This window comes from Ischnura elegans, chromosome 8, assembly GCF_921293095.1.
Source record: "Ischnura elegans chromosome 8, ioIscEleg1.1, whole genome shotgun sequence".
NCBI classification, from domain to species: Eukaryota; Metazoa; Arthropoda; class Insecta; order Odonata; family Coenagrionidae; genus Ischnura; species Ischnura elegans.
This window is the reverse complement of record NC_060253.1, coordinates 116,601,324-116,619,950: the sequence shown is the minus strand read 5'-3', so window position 1 is coordinate 116,619,950 and position 18,627 is coordinate 116,601,324. Positions and strand designations below refer to the sequence as shown.

At 38.4% G+C, this 18,627-nt stretch overlaps 1 protein-coding gene across 1 annotated transcript in view; it reads left to right on the top strand.

The window, feature by feature from the left end:
* Positions 1-18,627, top strand: part of LOC124163375 (A disintegrin and metalloproteinase with thrombospondin motifs 20-like) — a 239,261-nt gene that overhangs the window by 201,945 nt on the left and 18,689 nt on the right. The window lies entirely within an intron of this gene.

The window sequence follows — 18,627 nt, the reverse complement described above, 5'->3', positions numbered from 1 at the left end:
GAAATCTTCCGGCCAGCATCCCTCCTCATAGATCCTGCGCACTAGTTCGAAAAACCTATTCTTACCTTCCTTCCCTAGATTCTTCAGCAGCTCACACGGGATATTGTCCACGCCTACTGCTTTCCTAGCCTTCATATCACGAAGTGCTCTCTCTATTTCCGAATCTAATATCCCCGGCCCAAGATTATCCTCCTCCACTGCACTTTCCTCCTCTAGAGTCAATCTCTCTGGTCTGTTCATTCCGTCATACAGGTCCTCCACGTATTCCTTCCATCTACTCTGTACCTCTTCTCGCTCGGTTAGCATCCTCCCATCTTTAGCCTTAATTTTAGACATGGCTTGTCCTCTTTTGCCGCCCGATAGCGACTTAACTTTGGCGTACAACGCGCCTATTTCTCCATCCTTCTGGAACTTTTCCATTTCCTCACACTGTCTTTTCCACCAAGCCTCCCTTGCCCTCTTAGTTTCACGTCGTAATCGATTATTCAGTTCCCTATACATTCTTTTTCCCTGTTCCGTGTCCACGTTCTTCCACTTCCTCCTCTCCTCCATTTCATTTACCATTGCCTCCGTTATCCACGGCTTCCTTATCCTTCTACTGTCAACGTAACCAATTGACTTCTCCGCCGCTTTGACTATTCCCGTTTTAATATTATCCCATCTTTCCTCAACAGTCTTAGTACTTTCAATCTCCCGTGTACTAATGTCCACTAGTTCCTGATATTCTCTCCTCATACTCCCCTTCAGGGCTTCTACGTTCCATTTCTTCGCCTTCCTAACTTTCATAAGTCTTTTGAATCTTACATTGCATTTCATGAGCACTAGATTGTGGTCCGAATCCGCATCCGCTGCGGGGAAGCTGCGCGAGTTTTTCACACTATTCCTAAACCTCTGTCTTACCGTAATGTAGTCTATTTGATATCTCCCCACATCCCCTGGACTTTTCCACGTGTACCTTCGCCCTTTATGATGATTGAACCACGTGTTAGTGATGAATAATTTGTTTCTCCTACAAAATTCTGCTGCTTTCTCTCCCCTGTCGTTTCGTATTCCTAGTCCAAAATCTCCTATTTCGTGCCCATCCCTCCCTTCCCCCACTGAGGCATTCCAGTCCCCCATCACTACCAGATTTTTCTTACCCGGTGTGTCTCTAATTATTTCCTCGAGCTGTTCATACAACTCATCTACTTCTTCTTCCCTATGATTGCTAGTGGGCATGTAAACTTGGACCACCACCAGGTTGGTGGGCCGCGCCTCAATTTCTACCACCAGAATCCTATCGCTTACCTGGTCTATACCTACCTCACGCTTACCCATCTTCCCGTTTAATACTAAAGCTACCCCTCGCTGGCTCTCTTCCCCTCCACTATATATAACCCATCACTCCAATAGTCTCCGCCATCCCTCCACCTCACCTCGCATAATCCTAAGATATCTATCCTCCCTTGATCCATTTCCCTTTTGATATTTTCTAACTTTCCCGCCCTCATCATAGTCCTCACATTCCACGTCCCCACATTTATAGCCGACTTCTTCTTCTCCATCTTCTCGGTCTTCTTTTGTTCCTTCTCCATTGCTGCTGCAGCTGATGATGATGATGATAAATCTCTGCAAGGATTTCGCATGTTGGTGACCCCGAGGACCTTGCCGACCTCGCTGCCGTGCCCGACACCCGCCCTTTGTGGACGGGTCCCGGGCGATGAGATTCCGAGGCTCATATGGTTGTACTCCATGTGTTCAGGGAAGAGATAGTTGGTAGGGTTTCCCACTTCCATTCCAACAGTGTTTTTTACGTGACACCATCACGTGGACTACCTTTCGTCTGGCTCCTACCCTTCGACCTATCTGTCATGTGTGGCCCTACCGGGAATAATTTAGAATTAATCCCGCCAGTGCAGCTCTAGGGGTCATAGGAACGCGCAAGCCTTTCCACCGCGACAAGGTTGTAGCCCAAGGGAAAGGAAATTTAGAAATAAACATCCAAAAAAGGTTCAAGTTTAGCGTGTTTCGCTTACTGTCCCCTTGACGACCGTCAATATTGTTTCTGACGTTTGAAATATCTTTCCATCACACTAAGTTATAAATGCCATTTTCCAAGGAGATGTATTACTACCACAAATCCCTATTATTCCGACTGATGTGCCAATTGAATACATACGGGTTCAATTTCTAATTAGATTGGCAATTGCAATGACAATGAATAAGACCAAAGTATGTCTGTTTGTGGCTTAGATATTAGAAAACTTTGTTTTTTACACTGACACAATTTTACGTGGCATGTTTTATCGCGTGCGTGTACCATCCAGTTTATTTGTGTTTGCAAGAGATTGAAATTAATGTAAATATCGTACATTTCATTGCACCAATAGACAAAAATTTCGGGCAGGTACGGTTTATAGGGTAGGAGAAAATGACACCTACTGATATAACTTCATATCGATACACCTTGATAAAAGGATTTAGTTCAGCAAAATACTTAATATGCATGAATACTACCTTGCCTTCTATCATACACATGCCACAGTGATTTGGGAGTCCTTTTTGACTCCAAGCTTACCTTCACCCCTCACCTTAAGCACATATCTACCAAAGCGATGGCTCTAGTTGGACTTTTGTACAGATTTACAAAAATACGGAGTCCTTTTGCTCTGAAATCTGTCTTTTCCGGATGTGTTCTTCCACTTATTGATTATTGTTCGCCCATATGGTCTTCAGCCTGTCCCTTAAATGTCAAAATTCTTAATAGACCTGTTAATTTCTTCGTAAATAACGTGAAAAACCGTAACCCTTCCCTCCGTAATCTCACTGCTGATGATCTCCTCTCTCAACTTGACATAGTGCCCTTAGGGCGAAGACGTACTCTTAGCGACCTCAGGTTTTTCCACCGAATCATGAATGGCCACTTCAGGTCTAACGACATTCTTTCAATGTTCTCCCTCCGTGTCCCTTCCCGTAAAATACGGAACTCATCCCTTTTCCATCTACCTCTCCACCGTTTATCAGTGACCCAGAGATCCCTTACCTACCGGCTACCTCTTACCTACAATTTCATCAAAGCTCCTTCTGTTGACATAACATCATTAATTTCATCATTTACGACTGCCATCAGGAAACTTCTTCTTTAAATCCCTCTTTCTTTGTCCACCCTTCCCAAATAGCATATGAGCGGATGAGGCGTTCATAGAAGTGAAGTATTATGTATATCCGAGTGTATTTAATCAGGTTTTATTTTTTTGTCGTTGTTTCTTGTTCCACTTTATTATTTATCCATTTGTTTAAAAATACAATGTAAAAGGTCTCATGTATTGTTTTTGGGTTTATTGCAAATAAATAAATAAATACCGTGAAAAGCCTAATCGCAGCAACTACAGTGACAGGTCTGCAAAAGCGATATATAAGATGCTCAATTTTTTCGATCAAAACTTCAACTGTAACTACAACATTAGTTTTCTTTACCTTTTATCTTATTTTGCACCTTATTTTTATCTACCAATTAGAGTTTAAGTCCCTAACGAAAATAAATAAAATAGATATAAGGGAGAAATACTTGCAGTGTATGTATTAATCTTTGTATTTTATGTTGTTCATGTTTTTTTCTTTCATAGCACTGATGATGATTTAAAATAATTCGGAACGTTGGCTATAACTTGGTGACATAAATAGGCAGTTATTCTGGTCGGAACGACAATAGAGTGCACATTACATTTAAATCAGTGTGTTATTTAACTACTTTATTTGAATTGAGATAATAAACCTCCCCTCGAAGAGTAATATCGTTGCTTCTAAGTCACTTTCACTTCAACTCCATGGTAAAGATCGAACGCTTGCCTGAGCGTGGAGGTAGCGTCAACGGAGATCTCCACACATTTCGTGTGGTTTCATTGACAATCGGTTCACTCTCCGAGATTCCTGCACCCCAAACACGCTTCCCTAACTGCTACGCGTGAGTGCATGGAGGGTACCTTTCAGTACCGCTAACGTTTTCCAGATTGCTAGTTTTGCATTGTTGCTATGAAGTAATATATATAAACAGCTATTCGGGACGGAACAACAATAGAGTGCACATTGCATTGAATTCAGTGTGTTATTCAACTCTTGTATTTTAATTGAGTGATTAAAACTCCTATAAGAACCATGAAGTATATGTTAGGAGAATGTATTAAAAAACAGTACTTAGTTTCATTCACAGGGGCGGATGCAGGATTTCTTTCTGGGGGGAGGGACAAGCAAGGTCGTATCCAAGATTTTGTTCCGGGGGTCCTGAGGATACCTCGTAAAACAAAACGAATGCAACGATATTCGGACCGTATAAAAAATCTTGCATATTTTTTAAGAGTCTGGGGGGGGACGTGCCCCTATGGCCCCTAGATCCACCTATGTGCATTCATATCTTTCCTTGTACAGTATAGCTTTCGGTCTTGTCTTTCCTTTGCCGAGATTCGCCATATTCATTAACCGCATAATTGTTGGTACTCCTTGGCAGTGGTATAATACACAAAATCTGCGTACATTAGTAAGGAAACTGAAGAGGACAGGGTTATTTCCCTCTCAGTAGGTGTCTTTGGGGAGGAAGACGCAAAAAAGTTGAAGGTGTACCCCAGGAAAGAAAGGAAAGAGGGTTGATTCATGTTACATTGACCTTCCTCACAGTTGCCAAAGGTATTTATCCGTGAAATTAACCTCAACTTCAACACGTGATAATGTATTTACTTAGGTCTCAATATTGGCTATCATATTCAACTGTCAATGGAATGCTTATTATAAAAATTAATAAGAAGCCGAATGGAACAGCGAAGTCGGCTATGGGTTGGAGGTAAGGAATTTATATTATTCCGACAGATGTGTCAATTGAATACTATCGGGTTGAGTTTTCAATTACATTGGCATTCGCAATGACAATAAATGAGACCAAAGTATCTCTGTTCGTGGCTTAGATATAGGAAAACCATGTTTTTTTTACAACGAAACAATATTACGTGACATCTTTTATCGCGTGGATAAACCATCCAGTTTGTTTGTGTTGGCTGAAGATGGACTTATTGTAAATACCGTGCACTTCATCGCACTAAAAGACAAACATTTCGGGCAGGTATGGTTAATGTGGTAGGAGAAAATGACACCTATCGATATAATTTCATATCGACATATCTTGATAAGGGGATGTTGTTCTGCAAAATATTTTATATGTATGAATACTAATTTACCTTTTAGCATACCGTTAAAAGTCTTATCCCAGCAACTATTGTAAAAGTTATGCAAAAGGGATCTCTAACGTACACATTTTTATCGATCATAACTTCAACTATAACAACCGAATTAGTTTATTGCAACTTTTAGCTTGTTTTGTACATTTCTTTATCTACTGGTAAGAGTTTAAGTCCCTTACCTAATTAAATAAAAAAAGATATAAGGGAAAAATCGAATTCCAACATTTTCGATTTGATTTTTCTTGTTAGAAAATGGGTCAAGGGGGATGTTCATCATTGCTTAATGTGACCTATATGGTAAGTATCATGTCCTAAAGCGATTTTGATATATCCCCATTTACTTTACATTGAAAGCGTATTTCGGCATAAAGTTAAAACTATGCTATGGAAACCAAAAGATAACAGAAATCTTATATCACCAATCACGTACTATCCTAAAAATTTCGGTCAGGTACGATCAATAACAAAGGAGAAAATTAGACCTATCGATATTATTTCATTTCGATATATCTTCATTAGGAATCATTACTCATCAAAATAATTTACATGTGCGTATAGTACGTTGCTGTCTAAGCAAATATTAAAAAATTATATCCCCGTAACTATGTAAATAAGCCTGAAAAAGACATGTATCGAATGCACACTTGGATCGATAATAACTTCGCCTCTAATTATTCGATCCGCTTGATTTTACTTTTGCCTGATTAAACACGTTAGCAGTAGTAAACGTTTTGAATTGCGTATTCATAACTAGAATAACAAAAAAGTTATTAGCGAATAAAGCGTATCCAAGGAGATTGGTATCGATATAACTCTGACACGAATCGATACAGTGGAATGGTTATCATTGCAAAAGTTGTCCTTTTTGATATTAGTATTACCTTGAAAATTTCATTCATATAACTTCAACGGTTGTCAAGTTATTCAAGATCGTGAGCTTCACAAAATAATGGCGACAATAATTTTTCATGTGCAGGATATTTTTCGGAATTTTATTATTCATTAACCAAGAGGGTTACGGGGAACGTAGCCGAAAACGTTGCGAAAAAACGGGTGCGAAGCACCTTAAACGGTTTTTCTCGAAAATTCCGAATTTTCATATGGCATATGTCTCATGTCCGAAATCCGAGTTTGAAAATTCGTCATCTCAACAATGCAAAATCTAAAATCGTTTATTCCTCGGAATTCTTTCACTTTATGAATATTCCAAATAACCAAAAAATCAAGCAAAAAATCTTGTATTTTACGTTTCAAGGAATTTGTCCTACAATTATTGCAAGTTGGTCAAAAAAATTCCAAAGATAGGCCAGCAAGAAAAGCATAGGGAATTTTCAAAAAAATCATAAAAAGTACTACTTATCAATATATCGCAATGACAATCAACTCAAAAAATTGACAAAAAAATCTAGTATTCGTCACAGGAATCTCATCTTCCTAAATTATTAACAAATTCGCTATAATTGGAAAAAGGTTTTAGTCCCATAAGGCTCCCATGTTAATTCAAGTCGATATATCTCGAAAACTAATCAATTTTTTTGAGTTTTCGGAATTTTTCTCCCAATCAATATTTTTTTTCCGCCTGTGCAACAAATTTCAGCTCTCCAGCTTTTCTGAAAGTGGTCGGGAATTAGTATACATGAGGGGTGCCCAGGGTGATTCGGGGGTTTTAATGTGTTACTCGCTTTGCTCGCTGGGGGGCTCTGAAGGCCCCCCGAAAAAGACCGGCGGCCTGTTATGCTCACTGTGGGGGGTCTTACACTTTTTGTTTGCTACTTGTTACTTAAGGATCGTTTACTTTTGAGCAGGCTAGCTTAGGTATAAGCAATATTTCCACTTTCACGTAAAACGAGCGCATGGTACGTAGGCTACAATATGAATGTAAATATTTATAAAGAGAAACTTTTTCTGAGGGGCTTAAAAAGTAAAATAAATTTCTTCGAGTATCTCTAACTTATTCAATTCAAATACAAAAAACGTTGAGACCACGTTCCACTGTAACACCCAATGCATACGTAATATCATAACATAACGACTTTACGAATTACAATTAAAAACACGTTTATTAATTATTTTCCACAAAACTCAACCAAATTCTTGATATACGAATAAGATGTAACAGCTGTTCCCCTTCGTAAGCGAATTACGTTGGGACTGAATATCAATATCTAGAAACAAATGTACCTTAGCATGAATTGGGGCTAGTATAACGAATTTTATCGAAATATTATTTATCGTGATCGCGAATGATTTCACTTCAGAAGTACCTCTATTTAAAGTTTTAATGAATCGGGATACGCAAATATCTCAGCTTTAATATCCAACGCAATGCGCAATAAATCTGGTGAGCAACGGATCACAGCCTTTGGTGTACAAGACATTGTGAATGTCAAGCTTTCGATAATTTACACAGTTGAATAACTTAGTCACTCAAGGAAACGTGATTTTCGCAAGACAAATAATTGAATAAGAAATTCATTTGCACGTATCTTACATATTGTACATTAAAAAGGACATTAACGGAAAAAAGAACGTAAACAAAAATAAAAAGTTATCACCATCACAAAAAATGAAAATAAAATCATTTTTACCTACCTATATTATGTAAGACTTGTTTGAAAGTCTTTCTACTACAATCGTGTATCTCCAACAAGATACGAACTATAGTCAACAGCACGAATCATATTTCTAAAATGGCATTTAGTGCACTTGTTAACTTTGATATTAATAACCACCACACTTTCGATGTAACATACCAAAAACAACAATAATTTCCTACCTTATATTTCTCCGCTTTTCATTTGAATGCGCTTTGATTTAAACAGATGTTGGTTCTTGCGGAAAGAAGACGCAAAGAAATAGACACTTCAAATATTATTTTCCTTATTTCCTTCCATATATTTATCAGTTTTTCGTTTTAATTCCTTTATCTTCTTTCCCAATTTAGCTCCTCTTGTTTGCATAAACAAATATGTTGCTATGACTGTTCGTTTGTATGACTGCCGCGCCGCCATTGGAATTTGGTGGCCATTTTTTGAACTAATCCCCATACTCAATTTCAGATGAATAGACAGATAAATAATTGTAAATTTAGTGTTTTCATAATTTTTCCTGGGGTTTCAGACAATTTTAGAGGGGGTCTTCATTAGACTTTTTGCCGTATCTCGTCTCGTTCACCCCAAACATTTGTATAGGTGAGTGAATTAATGAGTGGTCGTAACTGGGCTTCATGTTATATAGATACATGCGGTCACTAATCCTCCACAGTGATCACGTAGCAATGATTGTAAAGAAGAGTGCAATGCGGAGTAATAGTTGCGACAAGTACCCATAAAAGGAGACTAATGGCAAGTTTTCCATTTTTTTGCGGGAGTTTCCAACAGAATACCGGGGGTTTTATACTTGTGTTAAACCAGTGGTCACAAATCGTTCTCATGAATTCCGTGCCGATAAGTCCTAGGGGTCAGGAGCAGTGGTCTAACGACTTCTTTTACCTGGAGAGGCGATTTATTAGAAATTTTTTGGGAGGTTTCACGGGGTTATCGGGAGTTTTAATAAGTGGTAGGGGCACCGGTTAAATTCTGACGAAAACTATTCGGAAAGGCGACTTTAAATTTTTTTTTATTTTTTTTTCGGCGATGTTCCAGGAGGTGATCGGGGGTTTTCGGGAATTTTTTCCCGTATGGTTTACGGTGGCTCGCCCTCACCAAATATTCCGGATCTAGAGCTCAGAGGGGACGGGTTGTGCGGCGTTATGTTTGCGAGAAGTTCCCGAATAGGGGATTAAATGACACATTTTACATTTGGGGGGATTTCAGGGGGATACCGGGGCTTAAATGTGTGTACTCCTGGTGGTCACCATCCAATCACATAATTTCCGTGGGGATGAGTCGTTGGGGGTGGTGGAATAGTCAAGAATAGTACCCAAAGAGTAGACTTATATGAAAATTTTAATTTTTGGGGTTTTTTTGAGGGTTTACCGGGGGTGGCTGACACAATAATTGCCATCTGATTCTGAGTATTACTGAAAATTTCAGCTCTATTGCTAATCATTAAGTGAAAAACGTTATAATTCAATAGAAAATGAGTTGGCTTTGATTGAAAAACTTCATTTCTGGACTAAGCCCCCTTATATGTACGCCAATTACGACATCCTCTGTCGAGGAGTCCCTGAAGGCCATAGCTTTTTTGATGATATTGCGCTGCATTTTATGAAGAGCAAAAAGGGTCCTTGAATGAGTTATTTCGAGATCAAGAAGGTCACAGCCTCAACCGATTCCTTTTTTTCCGTTCGTTTGTTGAACTGTTTTTAGCGAAGCCGCACTTGAAAAGCTCTCTGACTCGCTCTCTTCCCTTGTGAGTGCGGTAAATGGGAGCAAAAGTGCCTCGGCGATATCAAATGCACACCATATCAAATGGCGAAAAATTTCGAATTAAAACGGAAGAAACCTTTACGGCTCCGATGTTGGGTTCGCCTCGGCAGCAGGACTTAAGTCCAAAGGAAGAAAGGTTCTCTCTCCACGGAGATCTCCAACACACTCTCTCTCACTCTCTCTCTCTCAGCTAATGAATATGGATACTGCGAAAAACAATGGACTAGGTGAATGAGCTCCTAACTCAATTACTAATACAGCCAAAAGACGACTTTTTGAGGTTTTTGCAGGATTCTTCCACCAAAATGAATGCGCTGAAATGGAATGTTATTCTCTCAACCGATCGAATATAACAAAAATTTAAAATGAAAAATTTAACCCTGTGCACATCAATCGATTCTCATTCCATATGTTAATCAGTCCTTTTGTCTCTTTACCTTAAATTTAATTCAAAACGAAATAGAAACGAAGGAAAAATATTTTAACTAAACATTGAACATGTTCTGATGAAGGCATCTACATCTACGTAATACCCAGCGAGCCACCTCTAGGGTGTTTGGCAGGGGATGATCAATCACCAGCATGCAGCATGCATTTGAAGTCCCACATGCACCCCACACCGTCCAAAAAACGTCCCGTATACTAACAAATTATACTACTCTATGCTATTAGAAATAATAATTGAATTATGCATTAATTTTTACATAGGCTAGTAGGCTACACTACAAGTCATGCAATCTATTTACGAGTTCTATTGCTGCCGTTATAATCATTTATAGATCGTGGAAAAAATGACATTCGGAATCTGTCTGTTCTGCAGTATATCTCTCTTATTTTATTTATATGATCTGATCTTCCGTAGTACGTTGGCGTCCGCAAGATATGGTTAACTTCGTCATAAAAGACACTGCTCTTGAATTTATCTATAAGGTTTAGTCTATTTTTCAATCTACGGTCCGACACAGATTCCCATCCGAGTTTATCTAAGAGGTCAGTTACACTAACAAGACTATCGTAACGACCTTTCACATACCTGGCAGCTCTTCTTTGCACGCGTTCTAACTCTGTTATTAAGCCTTTTTCATCGGTTATTTCTCGAATATGTTTATTCCACGATAGATCATTATTGAGTCTAACCCCTAGATGTTTCATGGATTCAACTGCCTTTAGTTGGGTGCCCCGAATGATTAAGTTACGCTGTAGGGAGTTATTCTTATTCCAGAAATGCATTACGACGCATTTTCCCAAATTTAATTCTAACTGCCAAGCATCGCACAAAGCTTGGATAGCTGCAAGGTCATTAGTTAGTTCGTCTATATCTTTGCTGGAACGGATTTCTCTGTAAACTACAGCGTCGTCTGCAAATAGTCGTAACTTACTGTGCACTACTTCGCCAATGTCGTTTATATAAAGAAGGAATAGGAGTGGGCCGATGACACTATCCTGAGGAATGTCAGAAGTGACTCCAACCTCATTGGAGACTGCACCGTCTAATACTACTCTTTGGACGCGGTCGCTCAAAAATTCTCTAATCCAAAAAATTACATCTTCGTCTAGACCATACGATTTCAGTTTTATTATTAACTTTCCGTGGGGTACTTTATCAAATGCCTTTTTGAAATCAAGAAAAATCGCGTCTACTGGAATGGTGTCTTCCCCGGAGACCAAAATATCGTGGGTGAAAAGCGCTGAGGTTCGCACGATCTGCTTTTCCTGAATCCATGTTGAGTTCATATGAATAAGTTTTGCGCGTCTAGGTGTTTCATTACCGAACTGACTACGATGTGTTCAAGGACCTTGCATGATATGGACGTTAAAGATATCGGCCTGTAATTTGATGGCTGTTCCTTTTCTCCACTTTTAAATATTGGCGTTACATTAGCGATTTTCCATTCTTTAGGTACTTCTAGTTGCTTGATAGATTTACTGAATATTACCTGCAAGTAGGGGGCAATTTCTGAGGCTTGTTCTTTATATACGCGAGAAGGGATTTCGTCCGGACCAGGTGCATTATTTGGACTAAGCGATTTCAATATATTTTCTATTCCGAGCGTACTAATGTCAATGTATACAGGGATTGTCATCGGTCTCGGGTGAGTTCTCGGAAGGCTCGGTGAACACGCTCTTGAAGTAGGAATTTAATAAATTGGCTTTATCGTAACTGCTTGTCAACTCATCTCCATTGTCGTTTGTTTCTCAGCGAACATACGGTAGATCGTTTACCTTGAACTTCCCTAACATATGGCCAAAATGCTTTTTGGTTATCCCGTAACTGCTTTACTAGTGTTTTTCTTTTAAAATTAGTGAATGCATTCCTGAACGCTTCCTTCGTGGCGGCTTTAGTCATCCTATATTTTTTAATTATTAGCTCGCGTTCAATAGCGGATAAATCCGTGCTGACTTTTTTTCATTTTAGCATGACACGCTCTGTCGCCTGAATGATTTTCTCACTTCCGCGTCGTACCATCTCGGTTCGCTGCCTTCTTTTACTGTTTTACTAGGGATGTAGCTATTTATTCCCGAAGTTACGAGAAAAAGAAAGTCATTCCAAGTAACACTCCAATGGCCGTAACAAGGGACCTCGTCACAGGTATAAACAAAACACTGTGTGGTATGCTGGAACGGGAGGATTCGCAGCAGTGACCAACCCCAGCCTCTCAACCGGAAACCCTTCACTAACACACGATCAACAGTATAGAAACCTTCGCGAGGGGTTTGGGGGGACCTCGCTAAGGCTGCTCACGTTGAAACCAATCACTCGCTTAACTATGAAGGAACCTTGGTGAGGGTTTTAGGGGGGCCTCGCTAAGGTTACTCAAGTTAAGAAACATACACGCACACGATCAACAGTGTAGAAACCTTCGCGAGGGGTTTGGGGGGACCTCGCTAAGGCTGCTCACGTTGAAACCAATCACTCGCTTAACTATGGAGGAACCTTCGCGAGAATTTTGGGGGGCCTCGCTAAGGTTACACAAGTTAAGACCCACACACACACACACACACACTATCACACAAACAACACTTACTCCGTGGGTTATGCTCCGGGAGAATGTGCTCAAAACTGAGCGATGGAACTGCCACCTGGACGGGAAAAGCCTACCGGTTTCGGAATCCAAGATTCCCTTCTCAACGCAACTGAGGTTAAAGCTTCACTTCAACAAGGTTGAGTGATGAAAAAACAATAGACACCGCTGAAATGTATGAAGAAGAGAGTGAGGGGGAGGGGAATAGTTGTGGTGTAGAGGATGGAAGAGGAGAGGGGGAAAATTGTGGTTGGACGTAAGTTGGTATGGGGGGGCGGAATAGTTAACGGACGGAGAAGGGGGGGGAAAGGGAAGGTTTAACTTGGAAGGAGGGTGAGGGAACGTGACGTAAGGATGACCGTTATGGAGTGGAAAATAACTGAGGGCGTAACGTTCTTAGTGCAATAGAGAAAATAGAGAAGAATACGGGATGGGACCTTCGTCACTATTAAGGAGTTTCCCTTTGTTTCTATAAATGTAAATGCTCTCGTATGCGTCAAGTAGGTGTTTTGATGTTTGTTTCAATAGAGTAAGGTTGTCTAGGGTAATTTCGTGGTCTGTGTCAGTAAGGTGTTGTGCAATGCTGGATTTCTCCGGTTTGTTGTTTTTGTAATATGAGAGGTGTTCTTTGTATCTGGTAAGAATGTTGCGTCTTGTTTGACCTATGTAGGAAGCTGGGCATGAATTACAATTAATCTGATATAAGCCGGATTTTTCTTGAAGTGGTATTTTATCTTTACTGGCGCTTAAAAGTTGTCCAAAGTCCACAAGGCCAATTGCCCAATGAGCCCAATTATTTATTAGGTCGTGTAATATTTGTGTCACAATTGAAATAACAGGCGTAGAATCTGAGTTTTTCCCGGCGTATGCTCTGCAGGAATATTTCTCGGGTTTCCCACCGGGTGTCGTATCGGGTTGTAGTTCCCAACGTTTCCCCCCCTTTTCCGTTAATGACCCCTGATGACGATGACGGACTTAGTCATGGAAACGTTGGGAACTACAACCCGATACGACACCCGGTGGGAAACCCGAGAAACATTCCTGCAGAAATAACAGGCGTTAGCACTGTAACTTAAACTTTCAATGTGGTCTCAAAGCGTTAGATATTCGTCTCACGAATACCTGGGCGTTTGCCAGTATTGTGACTCTTATGTTATGCAATGTTTTTTAGTAATTCTGGTGACTTCGAAATTGCTTGCAGTAAGATGGAGAGTTGACTGGGTTTTGATTGTTTTTTATTATAAATACACCGTCATTTCAATATTACAGCTGCCGGCCGTTTTCTGTCACTTCTTTCTGACCTCTGCATACAAATGGAATCGTATTAATCCCGAATTCATATTTTGCTTTAATCAATGCCCTTCAATACGCTAAATTTTACCAAGAAACATTATATGAAATTTTATAATTGGTTGAAAAATCAAATTTGCTCAATTTGATATTTTAGTGACTAAAAATTATTTTTTATCAGTTTTTCAATTAATTTATTTCAATCAAGTTTGTTACGAAAAGGATTTTGATGGAATTTTTTAGGTTGCGATGAAATTCTGTTTGATTTTTTTTATGTCAAACTTTTTCTCTATTCTTATCATCCGTATTCACGCGATTGATGTCACGACTCAACACCCATGCACTTACTAATGCTCTTTCGAGTTTTACATCGGAACTGTTGATATAATTCATGTTTTTCACATGTTCCTAATGACTCAGTCATTGTAACTTTTTTTAGGTCCTTCGGCAGCAATCTACTCGCGCGATAAACGTTGAGTTTTCTTTCGAAGAAGGTGTGAGGATTAAGCCTAGAATTTGATCCTGAAGGCTTCCGGATACATCGGCCACTTTCGAGTTGTGGATCTTTCCCCCAACCCTCAAAAACTCGGCCTAGTGGCCAGCGAGCCTAGCCGACTAGCAAGTGGCCTTGGACTCGAGGCAGGGAACATAGGGGGGCAGTGTTTAGGGAAGGGAGGGAAGGCGATGTGTAGGGGATGGGGTTTAGACGACTGAAATTTTGGGAACCTTCTCGCTCGGGTTTGCGACTGTTGAACAGCCGAGTGCCACCGTGCTCACCCTCTGCGCCGCATGGAAGTATACGTACCTTAAGGCAACACGGTGGTCTTCAAGATTGGTAAATGGATATTATTTACGGAAGAGTAGAGCACAGAGATTGGTGAGATTTCGTCTCCAAAAAACCGGAAGTATTAAAAAAAATTTAATAATTCATTTCGTTACTAATTAAAGCAATCTCATGTAGTAGCGTGAAAATCCGGTAAGTAAGAATTGAAAGGTACAGTTTTATTATTCCTTGACATTTTTGAGAATATCGTTTGTTCTTCATGGTGTTTCAACCCGTCAAAATGTTTCAGAGATTTCGTTTTCAATGAAAATCGTAACTCCCGATGCATAAAAATATTAATTTCTTAGTTTTCCAATTTAAGTATTTCTGGAAGAAGGTAAAATGTTTTTAACTTCTCGTCCATGAGGTCTTCCCATAAAGCCTTGTCCATCTAATTTTTTTCTTAATTCCACGTGGAGTACAAAAGAAAAATATACAATGCGTTTATATATTATTTCGTATATTTCGTGGAGTATTCTGTTTCCCCTGGATTTCAAATAACTTTTGATCTTCGCTTCAGATAAATATTTCCTTATCGCATTTCACAGTAATCATCAATTGGAGAATCTCAGGAGGAAATTTCTTCTTCCTAAAGGCTGCAACTGGACGTTAGGGATGACGAAGACGCATGCTATGGTATTTTAGGCACTTATAAAATTTTCATAAATATAATCCGTACAAAAATATGTGTCAAAATTTACATATAATTACTAAAGTAACCTACCGATTAAGGTAGGTTTGTAATGAGTATTTACTAAACATTCTGGCTGTACTTCCTCCTATCATGGATTTCCTCTTCAATTCACTATGAAATTCCTTTCCATCTAATCTCTTATTTCCTTTCTATCTCTCACTTACCCAACATTCTTTCCTGTAACACAGTTTTCTCTCCTCCCTTGCTATGTCCTACACTTCGTCGTTCTTCTTAGTCTCCGTCCGCTTCACTTTCTCCGTTCTTGTCCATTTACTTTTATCTTGTGTCTCAATCGTAGCTCGTGAATCTTTACGAACCGCATAAATAATAAATTGGCCAATTTATTTTTATTTATCCGTGGAATCATCATTAAAAGCACATTTAAAATAAATTAGGATAAAGTAGGAATCCCATTTAGGCCTTGCCTGTAGGATACCTCAAGACAAATGACAATACGTATTGCAAAAATTAGTAAGTTGAGACCAGATACGAAACATAATAAATGCTCGAAAAAATAGCAATTTTTGTTTAATCTCAGCCTGCCGTGCAAAAAAAATATATTGAGCATTAAACGCACTATCAACAAATTAATTTATTTGGATTTTCTACAATAAGTTACCACTTACATAATCTTTAAAAAATATGTTAAACTATTTGATCCTCTTATAATTTCTGACCATCAAGAAAACAATTTCGTCTTACATAGATAAATGAGCGTTTGAACGGAAAAATTACGCGTCGGAAAAATATAAATTTTGGTAGATCTTAAATTGAATGCATTGGTTTCAGCTTCTTCTTTACGTTTATATCCTCTTATGGGGTTGAAAATTTTGAATACTTAGAAAAGGTTATGGTGACGTAAAGGGAGAACTGTAAATCTACAAATATAGGGAAGGACGCACAGTGGGCTGAAATCGAAAAAAGCTGGACAAAACCTCGAAAATGGTTTTTTTGAGTATGGAAGTTGAAACTTTGCACAGTTGTTGCCAACACATTAGTGCATTTTTTGACGCAAAATATTTTTCTTAGGCTAATTTTTTATATAAAATACATAGCCTCAAAGTTGAACAAATTTGGCGGAAATTGCCCGCTTTGAATTTTTTTCGAAATTCAGCATGTTTAACCCATTTACGGCCAACGTTGCGAAAACGCAACATTATTGAGAAATGCAAAAAAAATGTTTCAATTGAATTTTATTAATTTAGAATTCGCTTTTTTCTATAAAAATAAGTTTAAACTGATTTTAAGTGAGATTATAATGACAATTAATAAGTAATTCGATATTTATAAAAATACTCAAAATGTGTCAATTTTCGAGTCTCCTGTTAAGCAAGATAAATAATTTTTCCTAAGAGTAACTATTCCCTTTATTAAGTTTTTTATTCGTCCATGTGGACGTAGAAATTTCAATTAACAGATATTAAAGCTTATATTTCGTCAGAGAGTCAACATTATGCGAAAATCAGATCCGGAAAATAATGTTGCGTTTTCGCAACGTTGGCCTAATCCGATATCTATAGGCAGTTATGCAACCCGCATTACTACATATTTCCGTCTCGTAAGTATATGCCGATTTTACTGTCAGATATAATCCTACGCATTTTTATGCCTCGTATTTGACAGATATCGTCATATTTGATAATTAAAATTCTTAGATATTATATTTCCAATGAGATGCTGCATTATTTTACCTAAATCCAATATAAAATAGAGATGCATTACGGCTTGAAAGAAATGAGTCAAAGCGAATATGTTTACAGAAGATAACGTATTTTCCAGTTTTTAAAAAGACATTTTTATCACAACGGATTGAATTACAACAAATTATTATTATTTATGGATTACATGAAAGCATTTCGGGTGCAATGGAACACACAACTTTGTACTTTCAATCCGAATTAGTCCTTCCTTACTTCACGATTCAGCGATATCACTGACTTCCACAACAGGATATTGGGTGAATTAAGACGATAAGGCGTAGATATGGTTCGGCAATGATTGAACCAAAACATATTCAGATTAATAAAAAATAATCTACACTTATCAGACAATTCCTGTCTGGACAAAAATGACAGATTTGTAAATTATGACCTCAATTTGACGACTTGAAAAATTATTACAATTCGGAATATTTGCGCATAAATTTTGAAAAAATGAGCAAATGGTACCTTACTTTGGTCACTACAGTGCATAAATGTTCTTTTAAAACAAGCCTTTTAGATTTTGCTTTTAACTTTGGTGCTTATGTTATTCAGACGGTTTTAGGGTTCAACCAGGCGATAGAAAATTACTTCTATCGAAATTTAGGCTTGGAAGCAAGTGTTATTCTGGAATTTCTCAAGATTATCCCTGATCCCTCGAACCATCGTATGTTTTTCAATAACTTCTTTTCATCTTGAAGACTATTTATTGTTTTGAAAGAAAAAGGATTATTTGTCAATGGAGCCGTCCGTGAAAATACGATTAAATACGTATAACGGAGGAGTTCCTGATAGAATATAATAAAACCATTGACGTGAAACCGAGAGGAACATGAAAATAAACATTTGATAAAGCCCAAGGTCTTAGTATTGTTCGATGGAATGATAAATAGATTGTCCCTGTAGACAGCAATAAAAGTTTTTCGCTTCCATTTGGCACAGGGAAAAGTTTCAGCAGAAAAAAATAAAATACTATTTCACATAATATTCTATGTTAATAAAAGAAAATACCATTCGTGTTATTGGGGAGTATAGTAAATACATGGGAGGTGTGGACCTACTTGATAATGCAAATGAAAATTACCGCACTAGAATACAGGGGAAAAAGGGTCCTAGCTTATCAACTTACTGGACGGCGTTTGCACTAACGCCAGGAGATTGTACAGGTTATGCAACGGAAGTAAATTTCACTGGTAGACTCCAAATCGTATCTAGCAGGGACGCATCTAAAGAGTGAAATGAATAAGTCAGTAGATGACGTACCCCTATACAATTCGCGTCCATAAACATAGAAAAAGTTAGGCCATATAATTCATCGCGGATTCGTGAAGCATGAAGGGACGAATTTGGCCAGAGAGTTAAAAAAAATTCAGTAGTTGCCGAAACAGTGTAAAAGCCAAACCATGTTTGAATGTACGAAATTTTATGTTCCATTGCACCCAAAATGCTTGAGTATTTCATAATTAGCCATTAATTTTTGTAATTCAATCTGCAATGATAAAATTAAAGTCAATGAAAAA